The sequence below is a fragment of the Nicotiana attenuata genome, unplaced genomic scaffold, assembly GCF_001879085.1.
Source record: "Nicotiana attenuata strain UT unplaced genomic scaffold, NIATTr2, whole genome shotgun sequence".
Lineage (NCBI taxonomy): Eukaryota > Viridiplantae > Streptophyta > Magnoliopsida > Solanales > Solanaceae > Nicotiana > Nicotiana attenuata.
Genome location: NW_017674891.1, coordinates 57,242 through 78,924, shown reverse-complemented (window position 1 = coordinate 78,924; position 21,683 = coordinate 57,242). Strand labels below are relative to the sequence as shown.

At 41.6% G+C, this 21,683-nt stretch overlaps 1 long non-coding RNA gene across 1 annotated transcript; it reads right to left on the bottom strand.

Annotated features, from left to right (window-relative positions):
* Nucleotides 1–18,613: 18,613 nt before the first annotated feature.
* Nucleotides 18,614–20,065, bottom strand: LOC109219415. The gene is made up of 2 exons (XR_002066941.1): nucleotides 19,982–20,065; nucleotides 18,614–19,460 (listed from the first exon to the last, which is right to left on the bottom strand). It is a non-coding gene; the product is annotated as an uncharacterized LOC109219415 (long non-coding RNA).
* Between the last annotated feature and the right edge of the window lie 1,618 nt (nucleotides 20,066–21,683).

Here is a 21,683-nt window from a genome sequence, read left to right as displayed (position 1 = left end):
ACATAGGGAAAAATTGGGTATCAACAGCTGCCCCTCTTTACCCGGGAAGGATGAAAGAGTTGTCGGGTAAAGATATGATGGCCAATTTTGACCGAGCGAAATGTGTTTTGAAGAGATTGACCGTGCTCTGGTTCCTGAGCTGCCTACATATCCCTGGTCTTACAGGAATCAGGCTATATGTAGTTCAGGATCCGTCGGCGGGATATGCCGATGGGGATCTTTCAAGAACGGACGCGATATTTAGGTTGGGATGGTTGGTTAAGAGTCTAATAGGCTGCGGGAACCGGAGCGGGATCGCTCCTGCTGAGATGGCTGTTGCTCGCCGGTTTACCTGCAGATAAGCAATACGCGCATATATTGTTCATAAATTTAAACATGATGCAAGTTCCCGTCGGACCATGAATGTTGTCTTTGGACGGTTAGGATGACGTCCTCAGACCATGATGTCCTGGGCCATGAAGCATATAATAAAGGATTCCCAGGCCATGAAATGATGCTCTCGGGCTTTGAGAATGATGCCTCCGAACTATGATGCCTTTGAATAATGATATGCAAGAGATAAAAGGGGTCCTCAAGCCATGGCATGGCATTCTCGGGCTATGCGAATGGTGCCTCCGAACAATGACACCTTTGGACAATTTGGCGATCTTTCAGCCCATGAAAGCGTAAATAAAGTGGCGATATTTCAGCCATGCAAAAAATGTAAGTAAAAATGACGATCTTTCAGCTGAAGCAGGATTTAAATAAAAGTGGCGATATTTCAGCCATTTAAAAATATGTAAATAAAATGGCGATCTTTCAGCTGTGTAAAATGTAAATAAAATGGTGATCTTTCAGCCGATGCAGGATTTAAATAAAGGTGGCGATATTTCAGCCATGCGAAATGTAAGTACAATGGCGATCTTTCAGCCATGCAAAAATGTAAATAAAATGGCGATCTTTCAGCCGATACAGGATTTAAATAAAGTGGCAATTTTTCAGCCGATGCAGATTTAAATGAAGTGGCGATTTTTCAGCTGTGCAGATGTAGACAGATCTTAGTCTCGGATTTCAGAATGGTATTTTTCTGCCATGCATATGGAGATAGAGCTTAGTCTCGGAAGGTAGAATGGTAGCCTTATGCAGTGTAGGAAATGCAGATGGAGGTAGAGCTTAACCTCGGAAGGCAGAATGGTAGCCTTATGCAATGCAGGAAATGCAGATGGAGGTAGAGCTTAACCTCGAAGCAGAATGGTAGCCTTATGTAGTGCAGGAAATGCAGATGGAGGTAGAGCTTAACCTCGGAAGGCAGAATGGTAGCCTTATGTAAGAGATGAAAGATGAGTAGTAATAAAATTCTTAGTTGATAGCTGGTAGCTGATTATGATATTGCGAATGCTGGGGATATTGTGTGGATGGCGAATGCGAATAGGTGCGACGGTTCTGAGGGTTGTGTTTCTGAATAGTGTGAGCGTGTAATATATGATTTGGTGACTTGGGTGCCTGCATCCAAAGAAAAATTGTGAGTTTTGTAAAGGGGAAAGGTTAGTTCGTGTCCCCGCTGACTTTGCTTGCCATGTTCGGCTGATCTGATGACACGGTATGTATCATAGGGGTAGCGTTACTGAACTGAGCGATTTCAATAGTAAATATGCATGAGTTTGTTAAAGATATGACATATGTATATATTTAAGAAATAGTTTTTAGATGAACCGATGACTGTGACGCGGTTCAGGACATTGCAACCTTTCTCGCTTCGGAATTTTGAGGGTCCTCCTCTAAATTCTGCCCCAGTTTACTGGGCAACTGCTTCTGACGGTTGCTTGCGATGATCGGCTGAAGTCACTTCGGAATTTTGAGGGTCCTCCTCAAAATTCTACCCCAGTTTCCAATTGCGGGGAAAATGAAAATTTTATTGAATTATGATCGAACCCATAAGGCTTCCTACGTATCCCCTCTTAAAAGGGAATCAGGTCAGACGTAGTTCAAATTACATAAGGAAATCATAAATTGTTACACATAGTATCGCCTGACTGCGTCTGAGTTGATTGGTTTTGGCCAGACTTCTCCATCCATTTTTGCAAGTATACTCCTGTCAGTACCCGATGAACCATGTATGGACCCTGCCAATTGGGAGAGAATTTCCCTTTGGCTTCATCTTGATGTGGAAAAATCTTCTTTAACACCAGTTACCCCGGTGTGAACCGTCTTGGTTTGACTCTTTTGTTGAAAGCTCTGGACATTCTGTTCTGATAACGCTGACCATGCAAACTGCATTCATTCTCTTTCCATCTATAAGAGCCAACTGCTCGTAACGACTTTTTACCCACTCTGCATCGTCGAGCTCGGCTTCCTGTATGATTCTTAAGGAGGGAATTTCTACTTCGGTGGGAATGACGGCTTCTGTACCATAAACCAGCATGTAGGGGGTTGCCCCAGTTGATGTGCGGACTGTGGTGCGATACCCCAATAGAGCGAATGATAGCTTTTCGTGCCATTGCTTATGCTTCTCTATCATTTTCCTTAGTATATTCTTATTGGCGGCTTCTACAGCTCCGTTCATTTGGGTCCTTAGGCTGTGGAATTCTTATGTCTAATCTTGACGGTCTCACGCATAGCTTTCATTAAGTCACTGTTGAGGTTGGAACCATTATCAGTGATGATCGACTCTGGAATCCCGAATCGGCAAACAATGCGGTCGCGGACAAAATCCGCCACGACTTTCTTAGTCACTGCTTTGTAAGATGCTGCTTTAACCCATTTGGTAAAATAGTCAATTGCCACGAGGATGAATCTATGCCCGTTGGAAGCGGCTGGCTCGATTGGACCAATAACATCCATTCCCCAAGCGGCGAAGGGCCATGGTGAGCTAGATGCATTAAGCTCATTTGGAGGTACCTTTATCATATCTGCAGGTATCTGGCAGCGGTGGCATTTTAGGACGTACTGGATGCAGTCAGTCTCCATGGTCATCCAAAAGTAGCCAGTACGGAGTATCTTCTTGGCTAAAACAAAGCCGTTTATATGCGGACCACAGGTCCCGGCATGAATTTCCTCTAGCAGTTTAGATGCTTCCTTCGCATCGACACACCTTAGTAATCCCAAGTCTGGAGTCCTCCTATATAGGATTCCTCCGCTGTGAAAGAAATTGTTGGACAACCTTCGAAGCGTGCATTTCTGAGTAGTGTTTGCAACCTCCGGGTATTCTCCTTTTGCTAAATATTCCTTGATATCATGAAACCAAGGCTTTCCGTCTGCTTCTTCTTCGACATGAGCACAGTAAGTTGGCTGATTGTGGATTTTTACTAGAATAGGATCAATGAAGTTTGTATCCGGATGCTGTATCATGGATGACAGGGTAGCCAGTGCGTCGACAAACTCATTCTGGACCCCGGGAACATGCTGGAATTCTGTCTTTATGAACCTCTTTCTTAACTCCTGTACATGATGCAGGTATGGCAGTATCTTGGGGTTCTTGGTCGCCCATTCTCCTCGTACCTGGTGTATGAGTAGGTCTGAATCTCCAATCACTAGCAACTCTTGGATGTTCATTTCAATGGCCATCTTGAGCCCTAAGATGCAGGCTTCGTATTCGGCCATATTGTTAGTGCAGGGGAACCTGAGCTTGGCGGACACCGGATAATGCTGGCCAGTTTCTGATACTAGGACTGCTCCTATGCCAACTCCTTTGAAATTTGCTGCTCCATCGAAAAACATCCTCCAACCATCATAGGACTCTGCAATGTCTTCTCCTATGAATGACACCTCTTCGTCAGGAAAATACGTCTTTAGGGGTTCGTATTCTTCGTCCACGGGATTCTCGGCAAGGTGATCTGCCAAAGCCTGTCCTTTGATTGCTTTCTGAGTTAAGTAGACAATGTCGAACTCACTCAGTAGGATTTGCCACTGGGCCAGCTTGCCAGTGGGCATGGGCTTTTGAAAGATGTACTTCAATGGATCCATCCTGGATATGAGATACGTAGTATAGGCACAGAAATAGTGCCTCAGCTTTTGAGCTACCCAAGTCAAAGCACAACAGGTGCGCTCTAACAGAGAATACCGGGCCTCGTGCGGGGTGAGCTTCTTGCTGAGATAATAGATGGCCTGCTCCTTTCTCCCCGTTTCATCATGCTTCCCCAGGACACAACCGAATGCTCCATCCAATACTGCAAGGTAGAGTAATAGGGGTCTACCTGGCTCGGGCGGGACCAAAACTGGCGGTGTTGACAAGTACTCCTTGATTCTGTCAAAGGCCTTTTGGCAAACATCAGTCCATCTAGTAGCGACGTCCTTTTTCAACATCTTAAAGATTGGCTCACAGATAACTGTAGATTGTGCTATGAACCGGCTGATGTAGTTAAGTCTTCCCAAGAAACTCATTACTTCTTTCTTGTTCTTTGGCGGTGGCAATTCTTGAATAGCTTTGACTTTTGATGGATCCAGCTCTATCCCTCGGCGACTCACAATGAACACGAGTAATTTTCCGGGAGGAACCCCAAATGCACATTTCGCGGGATTCAGCTTCAAGTTGTACCTTCTCAGTCTATTGAAGAATTTCCTTAAATCTTTCATGTGATCAGCGGCTTTCTTGGACTTGATGATGGTGTCATCTATATATACTTCGATCTCCTTGTGTATCATATCATGAAAAATGGTGGTCATGGCCCTCATGTAGGTGGCCCCTGCATTCTTTAACCCGAATGGCATCATCTTGTAGCAGTACATTCCCCATGGCATAATGAAAGACGTTTTCTCAGCATCTTCTTCATCAATCCAGATCTGATGGTACCCAGCAAAATAATCTACAAATGATTGCAACTCGTGCTTGGCGCAATTGTCAATCAGGATGTGTATGTTGGGCAAGAGGAAGTCGTCTTTTGGACTGGCCCAGTTGAGATCCCGGTAGTCGACACAGACTCTGACCTTCCCGTTCTTCTTTGGTACTGTCACAATGTTGGCTAACCATGTTGGATACTCTACTACCCTGAGAACCTTAGCTTTGACCTGCTTAGTGACCTCTTCCTTGATTTTCAAACTCATATCTGGCTTGAATTTTGTGAGCTTCTGTTTTACTGGCGGACAGGCTGGATTGGTTGGTAGTTTGTGCGCCACAATATATGTACTCAGACCAGTCATGTCGTCGTACGACCAGGGAAATATCTATTTGTGAGCCACAATAGATGTACTCAGACCAGTCAGTCTCGTCCAGGTTGGACTTAGGCCTATTTTCGAAATTCTCAACTTCCTTAACAATCTCTTCTGGTATATCATCTTCTTCTGAATCTATGTCCATTTGTTGCGTTGTCTCGTTGCATGTCACATTCATTGGTTCATCAAGATAAGTAATAGTAATGCTGTATAAGTAAAGTAATGAGAAGAAATGATAAGAGTAAGATTTATAAGAAAATCGAAATGCTTTGATAAATTCCATAACTGTTTTTGAACATGGAAGCTCTTTCTTGCAAAAAATAAAATGCGAAAGGAAAGTAAACTAGTAAAATAAAATAGTGCATGGTGCTTGTTCAGCCTTGCTACCCCGAGGCACGCCGGGCTCTGGTGTTTCTGACGGTCTAGTTATCAAGGCGTTCTCCTCCGCTTACAGCCTGTATGGAAGGGCCTTCCTCCCCCTCCTCCTCGAGAACAACACAACAATCTATATCATCGCCTTCTAGAAACAAATTCCTCATTATTTCTAGGGCTTCTTCTTCTTCTGACCCATAGATGATCTCGGCCGGTTGGAAGATCTGCTCCAAACGGGGTATCGGCTTCTCCAATGGATAGTAGGGACCGTGCCAGGGTGGCGACCATTCGTGAATTCTTTCCAGGTATACTCATACCCCTATTCGAAGGTGGTGCCGTGTTTCTTGAGCTTGATGGGCTTAGCGATTCCTTGGAGATTCTTGCCAAGTCCCTTGCCAGGTTCATACCCGCTCCAGTTCAATATGCTTTCAATTTTGTTATCCCACCACTTATCCTTATCAAAGGCGTTGACTCGCTCGATGTGGTGGTAAGTTTCTCCACCTATCCTTCTTCTTCCTCCGATGACTGGGATGGTCTGGCGACTGTATATGGGATTGCTACCATCGCTGTGAATGATCACCTCTTGGTGGTTCCACTCAAACTTCACTGCCTGATGTAATGTTGACGCTACGGCCCCTGCGGCATGAATCCATGGTTGTATCAACAGTAGGTTGTAGGACGCCGACACGTCTATTACTTGAAAATCAACATCAAACCAAGTAGGCCCCATTTGGAAACATAAGCTAATCTCCCCAATAGTAGACCTTTGAGAACCGTCGAAAGCTTTAACGTTGATGGCTCCGTCCTTGATTTCATACAACCCTTTTCCCAATGTCTTGAGTGTTACGAACGGACAAATGTTGAGGTCGGATCCCCCATCGACCAAAATTTTGGTGATAAAATAATCTTCGCACTGCACGGTGATGTGCAATGCCTTATTGTGACTCAACCCTTCTAGTGACAGCTCATCTTCGTGAAAAGTAATCTTGTGACTTTCTAATACCTGACCCACCATGTTAGCCATCTCTCCACCGGTGATGTTGCTTGGTACATATGCTTCACTCAGCACTCTTAACAAGGCATTCTTATGTGCATCGGAACTCTGTAGCAAAGCGAGGATAGAAATCTGCGCCGGCGTTTTGTTCAGCTGATCAATGACTGAGTATTCCTTTGCTTATATCTTTCTCCAGAGGTCATCGAGCCCATTTTCGGACCAGAGGTCTGCTTAGTCGACTCAGCCAAGTGTTCCGGGGTATAAACCCTGCCGGTTCTTGTCATACCTTGTGCCGCAACTGCTTCCCCGAACTTGGCTTTTCCTTTCCTTCTTGCCTCGGCTGTGTAGTCCCATGGTATGGATTTTGTGTGGAATGGTGTTACGGCTGTCATTGCTACCGGGATGGGCACCTTTGCTTTGAAAGGTAGTATGGAAACTTCAAATGGTATAGGCACCTTTGGGGACCCAAACTCGACCTCGATTGGTGTTGGCGTCTTCATAAAGGATGGTGTTTCAAAGTCAAGTGGTATGGACATGTTCACCTCGTCATCTCCAGAAGGTTGAATCTGGACTACAATCAGATTAAGGGTGACTATTGGTTTTTTTGTATCGTCGCCTTCTACGATCAAGCCGATTGATCCTTTGGGATCCCAATCAACCTCTATTTCAATCATGTGAACACCTTCTCCCTTGTGGTCTGGTAGAGGGTTATTACGGACATTCGGAGCAGGCTCCTTTGCCACGATCATCTTGTTGTCAATCAAAGTCTGGATCTTATCCTTCAGAGAGCGGCATTCATCAATGGTATGCCCTTTCATGGCAGAATGGTATGCACGGGTTTTATTTGGATTGACCCATTGGGAAGTGTTTTTAGCGGTTATACTAGGGATGGGGGTAGCATAACCAGCAGCTTTGAGCCTTTCGTACAGCTGGTCAATTGGTTCGGCAATGGCAGTATACTGTTTGGGAGGTCTGCGGTCAAAATTTGGTCGGGGTCTAGGAAAGTTTTGACGAGGGGGAGGTGTTTGATAGTGGGATGGTTGGGTGTTGTAGGCTTGGTAAACATGTGCAGGCTGGGAATATTTAGGTGAAGTAGGCTGATAAGTGGGAGGTGGAGGTGATTGATAAGTGGGTGGTGGAGTTTGGTAAGAAGGTGAGGGTGCTTGGTAATTTGGAATGGGCTAATATGTAAGTGGAGCCATTGGATAGGTTTGGTATTTGACAGGTGATTTGGTTCTCTGTGCAACCATCACGGCGCCTACGTCCCTTTTCTTGGACGCACCACCAGACTGTAGAGCCTTATTGGTAGCTTGCAAGGCTTCAAAGTTCGTAACCATACCACTCTTGATACCTTCCTCGATCCTTTCTCCTAGCTTGATGATGTCGGAAAATTTATGATTCTCGATCAACATTAGTCTTTCATAGTATTGCGGATCCTGAGCCCGGACGAAAAACTTCTTCATTTGTTCTTCCTCTAAAACAGGCCGGACCTTAGGAGCCTCTGATCTCCAACGAGTGGCATACTCGCGGAATGTTTCTGTGGGTTTCTTCTTCAAATTCTGAATGTAAAACACATCCGGTGCATTTTCCGTATTGAACCTGAATCTATCCATGAAGTCGGATACCATACTTACCCAGTCCGACCACTTCTTCGGTTCTTGGCTAATGTACTAAGACAGAGCATCTCCTTTCAGGCTCCTCATGAAAAGTTTCATGCGGATATTCTCATCTCTTCCTACCCCGACCAGCTTGTCGCAGTATGTTCTCAAATGAACCCTGGGATCCCCTGCACCATCAAACATTTTGAACTTGGGAGGTTTGTACCCCTCAGGCAGCTCGACATCGGGCTGTATGCATAGATCTTCGTAGTTTAGCCCCTCAATTCCCTTACTTCCTTCAACGCCTTGAATCCTGGTGGTCAACCTTTTAAGCGAGTCCTTATCGTTGGACTCGGGTGTGCTTGAGATGGGCTGGGTGGAGTGCGGCACAGTCTCCACATAGATGGGGGTGTTGTGTTGGATGTGGCAGCGGTCATTTGTGGAGTTTAAAGGTTCCGGGATGAGTAGTGGAGTATTGTTGGAAGTGTGACAAGTATTGCAGTGGTGGTGAGGAGCGGGATGGTTTTGTGGTTTTTGTGGAGGTGTGGGGTTCTGAGTGCTTGGAAAATTGACATCTGGGGTGGTGAGGCAGAATGAAAAGCTTGCCAAGTTCTGAACTTGATTAAGTTCCTCCTGAAATTTCAACAGTTTCTGCTCGAGTTGGGACGCACTTTCCTTAGAAACCTGAGTACCCAGAGTGGTTTCTACCCGCTCAACTGAATTCTCTTTTCTGCTCAAATCTTCCATCTTTCCTTTGTTCCTGTTTCTGATAGGACTAGGAGGAGGAGCGGGTGGAGGGCCGCTGGATCTTGTGAAATATGCTGATGTTGCCAGAGTTCGCGAACTAACCTTTGGGGAAGGGAATAAACAAAAAAGTAAAAGCAAAAGGTGATAAGTTAGTAAGGATCGTAAGGAAATGTTGCAATATTTAAACACGTAGTGCAGGAAATATGAAGAGTGTCCTAATTTTGGGGACCTCGTTGTGCTCGAGGTATGCCTAACGACAAGTTAATTTGGAGAACTTAGAATGCTGAATGCCTCATTTTATTTATAAAAAGGTAGACGAATCCCAAAACGACAATAATTAAAAGTCACTAATGGCCATTGGCCTTATTATATCTTATAAAGCAAAAATGGAAATTCTTATCTATTTGGTCCCGGAAGGACCTTCCCCAGACTCGGCATTGTTGGCTCCGTCGAACAGTTCTCCCAGCTCGGGCAGTCCTAGTAGCAAGTAAGCTCTGGCCAGATGTCCTCCTTCATTTCCCTCAGCAATCCGGCAGTCTTCGACCCTCTTCAGAAACTTCTTTTCCAGTTCCACTATACCGCGCTCTAAATAGACCAGTCGTTTGTTGGCGCTGACAGCCATATCCTTCCATTCTTCAATTAGCTTTTGATTGGCTTCTTGTATTTCCCGGATAGGTACGGTAGGACTTGCTGTGACCGTACCTTTCGTGCAAGTAATCGAAGGGAATGTATGACTCCTTCAAGCATGTCAAGTCTGGATTCTTCTTTAGACCCATCATTTTGAGAAAACCTCTATCCTTGCGGTTTTCCGGCATTAACAAACCCGGAGTTTTCCACGGTATTCCAGCCAGTCCTCCTATTTCCTCAAGCAAGGGTGTCATCTCAATGTCTCCAAAGCAGAACACAGACCTATCACAATCCCAGAATAGAGTGGCAACTTCTATGATTTTGTTGTTGGGTTGAATTTCCAGAAGAGAAGGTAGGTTTCCCAGGTACTTCTGGACAAGAGTCTGATCGCTGGAATGAAGTTCCTTCCACCAGCTTAGCAATTTGGGGTGAATGTGGGTGACCATGCCGAATCTGGGGACTTCGTGCCTCATATTTCTGCAAGAAAAAGGTTAGGCCCTTACCCCCTCCAGACTCGACTACTAAATATCAATAATTGGCATAAAAGCACATTAGTTCTCCAAATAAATGCACAGAACATGATAAGGTCCGTTTGGGTTTCAAGGAAACCCAATGGACTTTGAACAAGGCTATCTTAAAGAGTCATTATGCGGACAACATAACTGACTCGGCTAGGTTTGACCATGATGCATGTACAATTAAACGGAGTAAGGTTTCTATGTGGTATTAGACTGGTACCCGTGAGCGGACAACTCAAGAGGGAAAGGCGCGGAACCGTCGACTACACCGTTGATCGACTGGTTTTACCGCAAATATGCCTTTGCCGGATTTAAGGGGTGATAATATCGGAAGAGCGCAACCACTCATTATAAGCGTTGCTATGGTCTTTTGTTTGGCACGAGTGGAATATGATGTTGAATATGCAGTTACAATAATCAAACAAGTTGTCACGTATTTGCACGTTCATAAAGTAATAATTACAACAGTTTCTCATAATTTACAACAGTATTAAAGGAAAGCGATAAAGGGAAGCATTAAGAGAAATAAAGGAAAGAAACAAAGAGCCAAGTCAGTTTCGCGGTAGAAGAAGAAAAATACTTAAAGGCATTTAAACAAATAAAGACATATAAAGAAGCATAAAGTCACAAATAGCATGAAATGGTAAAAGCCTTAAAGAAATCCCCAGCAGAGTCGCCATGCTGTCGATGCCCCCTTTTTCTCGCGAAATCGGGTTTATGACATTTGGGCGGACAACTCGTTTCCTTTTGGGAATTGGGTTTGAATTGAAGAGTCGCCACCTAATGATTAAGTGCATTAGGACACTAAGAAGAAATTTGATTTAGAAAAACCAGAGAATCAGTAAGGGCTTGAAATTATCTCGAGGGGAAAGTATTAGGCACCCCTCGAGATCCACTAGTGTGGTTCCCAGCCACACTAAATTGTGAGTTTAAGTGAAAACAACAAGTAGACAAGCAAGAATTACAAATACGAGGGACGTTTCATGTAATGGTTGCAAGAAACTGAAATTAAAAGAAGTTAAAGAAGCTGGAATTTAAGAAAAAGCAGTTTTGAGTTTTGAATAGATAAACCAGTAAAGAGAAAGGGTTTTCAGATAATTATGGTAAGTAATTGAAATTAAAAGAAGTTAAAGAAGCTGAAGTTTGAGAAAAGCAGTTTTTTTTTGAAATAAAATGAACAAGTAAAGGGAGGGGGTCCTAGGTTTACAAATAATATGGATCACCCCACACAACACCGGTAACCGTTTATACACAAGGTGTTATCGCGTGGTCATCATATCCATATCTACCCTTTCCCACCCCGTTAAGGTAATAAACGCGAAATGGTCTCGTTTTACTTATTGCATGCTATTACCCGCCCCCATCCTATCAGCCCCGGAGGTATTTGGGACTACTAATCATAAAGGGAAGGGATATGAGGCTTTATGGTTTCAAAGGACAAAATTCTAAGGCGACAATCAAAACACATATGTAACAAATATGGGGAAGAAACACAACAGATAGAAAGGGCTCAAACAAACCTCTTTAAAAACAAAGAGAAGCATATAGTTTAGCATATCTTTACACGTACTGTTTAGGGTCTGATTAAACTTAAGAGTTGTGGCAGACTGATCTATTACACATTTCAGATAAGAAGCCCAGATCAGGCCTGCCTGCTGGTTGTAGTTAATAAAATCTGATTCAATTTATAAGTTACCCTATGGCTTGCCTAAGTGTTGAACGAAAACCTATAGGCAGGATATCTATTAGTTTCAGAAGAGAAGTATACTGATTTTAAAGAAGAGGACTTGTTAAAAACATAAATTCTGCAGATGTTAAACATTGCTACTACTGATTTTAGACTTATAGGCAAAATAGACGATTTAGATTTAGTTGATAACTCCTATGGGCATGTTTTCTAGGTGCTAATGATTTTAAAACGTTTACAGTCGAAATAAAAGTGCAGAAATCCTATAGGCATGGTGTCTAGAATGTTGTTTGTTATTTAAACCTATAAATACGTGTGCCTAGTGATAGATGCATATGTAGAATTCAGGAAGTCCTATGGACATGTTATCTATGTGATATGCAGAAATGTGGAAACCTACAGACATGGTTTCTATATGAAATGCAGAAGCTATAGTTTCTATAAAATGCAGAAGTGTAAAAACTTATAGGCAGGATTTCTATAAAATGCAGGAGTGCCGAAGCCTACAGACATAGTTTCTACATGAAATGCAGAAGCTATAGACATGGTTTCTATATGAAATACATAAATGAAAGTTGGAAGCAGGATATGAGGGCAGAAGATGATAATTCCCTATGAACATGATATCTACCCCTTTTGCATGCATGATTAACCCTCCCCTTTTCGCTAAAAACCCCAATAATTATTACTAGATTATTACATGACAAAATAAAATAAAGAAATTACATCATAAAAAAAATAAAATTACAACAAAGGAGAGCCTGATTCAGGTTTCCTGCCTGAAGCATGAAGTAGACCAACTCCAAAGATCAAGATCCAAAGCCTTTCTCTTATTTGGGATGTATCAAAGTTCCCTAAGAGTCTCAGATGGACTCCGGGCAGTGCTTAAACCCAAGTACATTGCAGAATTGAGTTATAGTGCAGTGTGGAAGGGCCAGCCCTCCAATGTCCAAGTTCAGAGGGAACTCAAGGTCCCAAAGCAAGGCTCATAGGAGGGGGGCAGAACTTAGAAGCTAGGAGAGAGTGTAAGTGCAAAGAGGTGATTCTGGGGGAAGCAGAGATAGGCTGGTGGTCATACCCAGCAATTGGAAGTGCTGGCACACCCCAACCAGCCTGTTAGCCACATTGTTTGGGAGATAGGATCCCTTAAAGGATAAAGTCCAGACATGAGCAACAATTTGGATGTTGCCATGTTCTGAAATTTAACTCAAACACATAGAAGGGAATAGGGGTACAGAGATTCACATCAGAAACAGATGCAAAGAGAACAACATACATATTTAACACTGAGCATAGATAGCAAAGTAGACAGGATTGTAGAAACTGTAACATAAACACATTGGGATGAGGCTGAAAACTAAATTAGAACATACCAGTTTCAGGGAAACAAGACAAGAAAGCAGTAGTCTTGTAAAACCAAATTGCAAGCAGATAGTCGGAAGATTTTAGAAGAGAGCTACAAGATTATGTGTGTAAAAGTGTTGAATTGAGAGTTGTGTAATTGAAAGTGTCTGAAAAGTGTCGAATTCAAGGTGTCCTGGTGAGAAAGGAGTTGTGCCCTTTTTATAATGTAGAAGGCAAGCAGAATAAGGTAGGAGAATAATTAAAAAAATCAGTTGTCAATCAATTACACAAGTTTCCCTTTAATTAAGGGATTCTTATTTCAAACAGGTAAAATAATTAAGGAAAGAGGTTGATCAAACACTTTTCCAAAGCATCACAAGAAGGGTAAATACACAGAGATTTATTTAAGGAAAAAGTCTGATAGCACACGGTTTGTGCAAATAAGGAAAGGCAATCAATCAACGGCCAGTAAAATCAGAAATTGAAGATTTCATGTGAATGAATCAGTCAGGAAGATGGGAAAGATTCTGACTTAAGGAAAATTAGTACTAATCAATTAAACCTAAAAAAGGATTCTAAATCATAAGTTGGAAAACCTTTTCGAAAGAAAGAATTTATCACACATATAAATACACACAGCCATGCTTAAGCACGAAGAACTATTGTGCTAATCAGTAGAAGACTTTGAAAGTTCAGAGTCGTAAACAAAGAGATTCAAACTTAGTTCATAGACTCAGAATGAGTCTAAATTCCAAAATAGAACCCTAATCCAAACACGAGATCAACCTCGTCAAAACCCCCAAATTCTAAGGTTTCTACTTCGAATCAGATACAGAGACGAGGAGGTAGGTAATTGAAACAGGCTCAGAGAACTCTTTCAGAGACTCATGAGAAAACAAACAGATACAATAGCAAGTTTGAAGCAAACAGAGTAAAGAAACTGATTTGAAGCATAGTGAGGGTAGAAGGAACATGTTTAAGAAACCTGGGACTTAAACAAGTTCAGAAGAGAGGTAGTATAACACTTAAGGAAATAGTAGAGGAAACATGTTTAAAGGGAACTCAAACAAGGTCCAGTAGAAGGCAAACAAAACTTAAGAAGTCAGTATGAAATACATACAGTAGGAAAGCACAAAATACAGGAAAAATATAGCAAAGAACGTGTAGGAAAACACAGCAAGACAAACATGCGAGCATGGTCCAGGAACACAGTAGAAAAACAAAGCACAGAAGAATCATGTAGGGTAGAAAGAAAACATAAGAACATAGTATAGACAAATACACACAAAGAGAAGAAAAGTCCGAGAAACATTTTAAGCTTTTCAGGAAACCTTAAATCGGAAAGAAGTAAGTTTGAAAGAAAAATTGGGGAAAACGTTTTAAAAACTCAAGTAGAGCACAGATATAGAACAGATCTAAGAAAACAATCAGAGAAGACCTCGAATAGCTAGGGTTTCAAAGGAACCCTAAAGTGAGAAAGGCTTGAAAAAGGTCCGATCTAAGTCGGATAAGTCAGACATAGGCTCATAATGCTTGGATACGCCGGAGCAAGGTCGGAGAGGCCATAGACCCTTGAATCGGAGAAGATCTGAACGGACACCATCGAGGTCAGACCTCGAAACTTCGAACACCAAGCGTTCAAGAGCAGAGGGAGATGAGTGTAGGCCATCCATGGCCTGTGAGGCCATGGATTCCGGTGAGTTTGAGGTAGAAGACGATTAGGGTTTCAGGAACCTTCGAGAGAGTTTGAGAGAGGAGAGTGTTTGGAGGCGACTGAGAGAAGAGAATGAGGGGATTAGGGTAGTCGTTTAGGTTTAATTATGGAAGGGTGGATAGGAGCCGTTGATCTCAGAGATCAACGGCCCATATCAAAAGGGCTTGGGCCGGGTAATTTAAAACGGGTTAAGGGTTGGGTTAAATGGGATTGGGCTGGTCCGAAATTGGGTCAATTAGGGGAGCCAATTTTGGCTATAATTGGAATAAAATGAGGCCAGATTTTAAATAGCCAGTTTTCCCTTTCTATTTTATAAAAATAGTAAAAAATGATTGTGAAAGCAAACTAAAAGTACTGGATCAGTTAAAAATATATAAATATTAATTTAAAAATATTGGAACCAATTTCATAATTATAAAATGCTATTAATTCTTAAAATAGGCTAAAATTGCAATTACATGCAATTTATCTTTTAAAATACCAAATAATTTGTAAAAAATGTATAAAAATTACCTTAGCTATATTTTGGTATAAATATGAAATTAAAATAAGTTACTCACCAAAAATGATAATTTTGGGAATAATTATTGGTTTTTGTACTGCTAAAATGGACAATAAATTGATTTAAAAAATCTTTAAAAATTGGGAAAAATACTAAAACACTTGGGCATACTTATATATATGCTATTTTGAAAGCATTTGTATGTAAAAAATACATAGGGAAAAAATGGGTATCAACATCCGTGCCATAAGCAAATCCACGAAGGTACGAGTATACCACATACGTGTAAAATTCCACTCCTCAGGGAATGGCAAAAACTCCACGGGGATAACATCAACGGTCTGTACTCGAATGAACCGGCTCATCCACTCCTGATCTCCGTCTTCTTCATCATCAACAACGAAGGGTGTGGTGGATCTACATCGTAAGGTTAGCAGACCTCGATGGTGAAAAGGACGGTGCAGCCTGATAAGATGACTGAGCGTGAATTCAAGTCCTGCTCTCTCCGCAAAGAACCTCATCATCAATACTATCCGCCAAAATGACGGATGAATCTGCGCCAAGGTGACCCGGTATTTTCGATAGAAATCAAGCACAACCCTATCAGGGGGGCCTAACGTGAAGGGGTACGTGTACACGTTCAAAAACCCCTCAACGTGATCCATAACGCTCTCTCCCGGGAAAAGTACACGCAATACTACCTTCTCCCTCCATCCAAAGTCTCTCCTCACTGATTCGAGATGATCCTCTCCTACTAAGGAAATAAACCTCGAAACATACTCCCGATGACCCCGAGCGTCTAGGTTCAAAAGGCATTCAAGGGCGGAACTCCCCTCTCCTCGCCGAGCGGACCTTGGTGTGGCAGCCATAACTATGATAAGACTAGAAAATCCGAGCAAAATCCTCAGAATCGAAATGGTGAAAGCCTTGACACAAGAAAAGAAAGCTCCACGAAGGAAGACAACTACTTAGAATAGCAGAATCATCAGAAGGGGGAAGGTAACCCTATATATGGAAAAAGCAGCGACTACCCACCTGCCACAAAGGCCGATTAAAAATACTGGTTGAAACATTTCTCGTTTTGGAAAAATGTGCCAACAGAGTCGCCTCGGTCATTTTGTAACCATGCCATGCACTTGACGCCGCCAGACGACGTTTTGGGGTCAGCGACCCCCGCATTAACCAAGTCCCGAGATAGTACCCGATCTCGAGGACCTCCGTCAAAAAGAAGATAGGCTCCAAGAAGCCACTATATCATTACAAGTCCTGAGATGGTACCCGATCTCGAGGACCTCCGTAAAAAAGAAGATAGGCTCCAAGAAGCCATTAATATCATTACAAGTCCTAAGAGGGTATCCGATCTCGAGGACCTCCGTCAAAAGGAAGATATGCACCGGGAAGCCATTGGCATCATTACAAGTCCCGAGATGGTACACGATATCGAGGACCTCCGTCAAAAAGAAGATATGCTCCAAGAAGCCACTATATCATTACAAGTCCTGAGATGGTACCCGATCTCGAGGACCTCCATCAAAAAGAAGATAGGGTCCAAGAAGCCACTATATCATTACAAGTCCTGAGATGGTACCCGATCTCGAGGACCTCCATCAAAAGAAGACAGGCTCCAAGAAGCCATTAATTTCATTACAAGTCCTGAGATGGTACCCGATCTCGAGGAACTCCATCAAAAGAAAGGCTCCAAGAAGCCATTAATATCACAACAAATCCCAAGATGGTACCCGATCTCGAGGACCTCTCCCAAGAAGAAATTAAGCTCTAAAATGAGCCACTCATATATAAGCTTAACCTCGGGGTGGCACCCTACTTCGAGAATTTGAGCTATCGCGAGCATGGATCGTCTACCCGATTCTCCGAACCTCAAATTACTAAGCTCGAGCCAAGTCCCGCTCGAAGGCCACCGATAAAGCATTAAGGATATCTTTCATTTTCAGATCAAGCTATCTCTATTCTCAGTCACCCGAGCAAACTCCCTCTCGAGGGGTATCGCGGGGTTTAAAGAGCTGAGTTTCGTTCCGAATGTTCGAGGCCTTACTCTTATCCAACTCGAAGTCAGGGGTCCCGACGATCCAAGTCTATCGATCCTACCCGTGGTCGGTCCGAGGGCCGGCAAAAGATTCCACAAGGAATCGGATTAATCAGTCAAGAGCCGGAGAAATACTTGCACCTGGGCTCGATATTCGCATTCAGATTCTTCGCAAGTACAGGTAAAAGGAAATAAAGCATAAATCAGAGACGAATTGAAGAAACATCTTTTCCATTAATAAACAACGGTTACAAAGCCCACGAAGGATTATGTCATAAGAATGACATCATCACGGAAAGTTTGAAGAGATGGATATCAAAGTCGTTTCTTATCGTTCCACTCTAAGAAACGCGAGGACTATCTGTGTACGGTAAAATCGAAGGGTCCAATTTTCGGCCATTATAACGCCTCGTGAGCAAGGTTTCCAAAGGCTCGAGACCACGGTCGAGATTTATCCCTAGGGGACATCAGTGCCCAACCTCGAGGCAACACAAGTCAATGGTTACGGTAGAACACTGGAAAGTTCCCTAGGCGCATGATTAGGGCTGACAAAACCTAGAGAGCTAGCTCTGACCCGTATCAGGGCATTGAGTGGCTATGCCTGCCCCATATCTTTGTAATTAATGCTCTTGTACTATGTTTCCCCTCATATATAAAGGGGAATCCTTGTCATTTGTAAGGTCGGTTGCTCAATATTAAGAAATACACGAACATTCTCTTTAACATATTCTCTTGAGTTCATTACTTCATTTATTGCTTACATTCATTGTGTTCTATTTACTGTTCTTCATTTGTTGCCTATCATTGATCATAAAAGAGCCATCATCATAGCTCTTATAACTATTATCTCCCCCTCGGCTGCCCCGAATCGGCCAGTCAGCTCGACTCGAGGTCCTGTAATCGACAGCTCGAGGTCTCCGATCTGCTACTATTTGGTTCAATTATCTTGCTATTTCTAAGCCATAACCCTGATTTCTAACCTTTTACTTGGCATCCATCGTTTAACAACTAGCATAAAAATAGATCACGTATTTTTAGAACCTCACAATCAAATTTAATTGTTAAAACCATTTTGACGGTAAACAAACTGGATTCACAGTCAAATAAATAGTGAAATATTTAATACATATATAGGGTCTGCACAAAAACTACCGAGGATTATGATCTGTACAAAAGGATATGGACTTGAATTAATAACCTCCAAAAGGAACCTAGTTGGAGATTCTTGTATAATCCTTAAATGATGCCTTTAACTCTTAAGTATTGTAATCTGCTCAATTGAGCCGAAGAGATTCTGTGATCTTAGCATCAACAGGATAGCCTAATGAATCGTTCGAGCTTTTTAATCTCCATGTCTAAGAGCAGTATTAAGGAGGACCGGCAACTTACAAGCAGCGGCAGAGCTAGAATGCTGAGAGCGAATTCGGTCGAACGCAGTAGTTTTGGTTCGAACTCTGTATTTGTCTTAAAAAACTTATAGCATATGTATAAATTATACATTAATTTACAAATGAGAATAAAGCAATCAGAAGTTGGTTCAGTCAATGCTTTCTTTTTTAAATAATGGTGGTGTTTGAGCCAAACTTGCGCAAGTCAATTCAATAGTTACATTGGCTACCTGCTACCTCCTATCAACCCAAGTACATGGTAATCTTTTGCCCACCAAGGCTAGGAGATGGGAAGTAATGACCCAGCATTTGTTTGTTTGTACTGGGATTTGAACATTGCTCTCCAATATTTGACCACTAGACCACGCCGGGTGTGGTTCACCAAAAGCTATCTGAATAACAGATTCTCAAAAGCATTAACCTACACCTATTTCCATATTGAGGCAAGGACTTACTTTATTAAACACATGCTACACTTATACACACACAAAACAAACATAAATTTCCATGTTTAGTGTTCATGCTTCATACCGTTTCCCGGTTAAGTAGAGCAATACAGAAAATCACTTCAAATAAACGATGTTTGACCCTCGGACTAGTAGATTCATTGCACTGATTAAAAGTCAGCATCTTCTTCAAGTGATAGAATGGATTTCAATTCCATCTCCTGCCGAGGCAAAAGATATGTCAATGCTGATTCCAAGGTGGCTGATGGTAACGTTTGCTGAAGATGCCTTAATACATTAATGATGCGATTCTTAGTTTCTTGTGTAGCAATATCATTTTCGAACATAAAACCTGTAGAAGAAGTAACACACTCAATTACCGAATGTTTACATATACATTAGTTTGGGTATGGTAGAGGCGGATCTAAGATTTTTATAACATGGGTGCATCACTAAGAAAAAGGAAAAAATAAAAGTATTAAGTGAGAATTGATCCCAATTCCTCTAGGTGAATAACTTAGCATTCAACCAAGTGCACCATTTAACCTTTTTGGAGCATGGATGCCAACAGGTAATATTTGATCAGTTCTAAAAAATATGTACATAAAATATCTAATTTGGCGGAAAGACCATGGGTTCATATGCCCCATACACTGGGTTATAGATTCGCTGCTGGCCACATCCACAATATGATGAAACGTTCATATCGGCAGATAATTAGTCGACCATTGTAACAAACCCGAAATTCCTCACTATATAATAAGAACGGGAACACTAATTACAACCTTGAAATACCAATTGCAACACTCAAACTACTATAATGGAAGCTAAGTAACTATGAATAAAGATAAAAATGGGGATGAGAAACATAACTCAGAGAAAGCGGATGAGGTACAGATTTGGAAGAGGAGATGAGAAGCACAGTCTTGAGCCGAAGCTTCAACATAATTCGTATCTCCTTTTTGCAGCACCTAATTCTCTTTTTAATACCTCGACTGCTGACCCTTCCTGGGTCCCACACAAAGTTTTCTAATATTTCAAACAAGCCCTTTACCTTAGTGTTTTGGTCAATCTCTGTGATGACCCAATAGGTCATCTAGAGTTCTAAACCTAATTTCTGTATTTTGAAATCCTCCAATAGCTTAGTTAAGCCTTCCTCGATTTGCGTGCACGGTCCTTATCATTTTTTTTGAAAGGCTTTTTTTCGTTTTTGACGGTCCCGGTGGATCAGTATCGTGATTTGGGACTTGGGCGTATGCCCGAAATCGAATTCGAAGGCCCCTGGTTCGAATTAATTATCGCATAATGTCGAAAATTTGAAGTTTAAAGGTTTAAAGAATTTAAAGATTTGACCAAAGTTTGAATTTATTGCTACCGGGTTTAGATTTTAGTTCCGGAACTTGGTATATGTGCATTACTATATTTACAACTTACCTACATAATTTGGTGAGAAACGGAGTTGTTTTGACGTGACTCGAGCGTCTGGTTGTTAAAATAGAAATTCTTAAGTTCAAATTCTACTTTATGGCCTTATCATAGTGGATACACCGGTTTACTTACTTTACATAAATAAAGGAGAAAAAAACAAAAAGAACATATACCTGTGCCCCAAAATCTCTTTACAAAGTCAAGTATCTTTGGTATTTAGGTTCAGATATTGATTTGTACTTAAAATAAATAAGCTAGTCTAACCACTCTAACCATAAATTGAAATTATTTAGCATAAAGAGTTGTTGTGGGATATATAAGATTCTTTCACATTAATCAAAGGTCTCGATTTCGAACGAGATTGAAAAAATCTGGATAGCGAATGTTTCCCACCTTAATGGGCCTTACTCAGACGAAACCGAACAGGCGAAGACCACTTTTAGGCCCCGACCAAAACGACTTACATCCGTTAGCTGTAAAAGAGAATAAAATTTATATATTTTTGTATATAACATATATAAGTGTATTACATACAAAAAAAATATAGAAAACAAATATATATTTCTACTATTATTTGAAGAGGAGCTATACGATGTCATTTTCCCAATTCGAATTAGTCAAAGTTCTATTATCATTGCTATTCAGATAGTTTATATCATACTGTCGTAAGGGTCATGCTATTATCTTTAAGCTCCGTCTAAAGGGCAACATGATGTTTTAAATTAAATCCATGCCAGCAGCAATTGAACAATACGCACCATTACAAGTGTTTATTAGTAGCAAGTTTTTCAAATAGAGGTGTTCAAATAGGAAAATCCAAGAATTCATATATCGGCTGTGCAAATTGATACAAGTTTAAGTGGTCACGAGGCCATTTTGCCTTTAATATAATACCGCGTTCAAAGATATCAAATTTCAGAAAGTCTTCTATATTAACACACAAAAGATTTTGGTTAGCGAAGTCAATGATATTGAAAAGAGCCATCACATCTTATGACATGGCCAACCAAATATAAATATTGAAATCACTTGATTAAAGAAGAACCAACATGTCTCAAGAAATGATAAAAATAGCCTTTTATGTTTGGGGTTAGGTTTGAAATAATCAAATTAAATATATTCTTGTGCAGTTTTAATCCTTTAAATT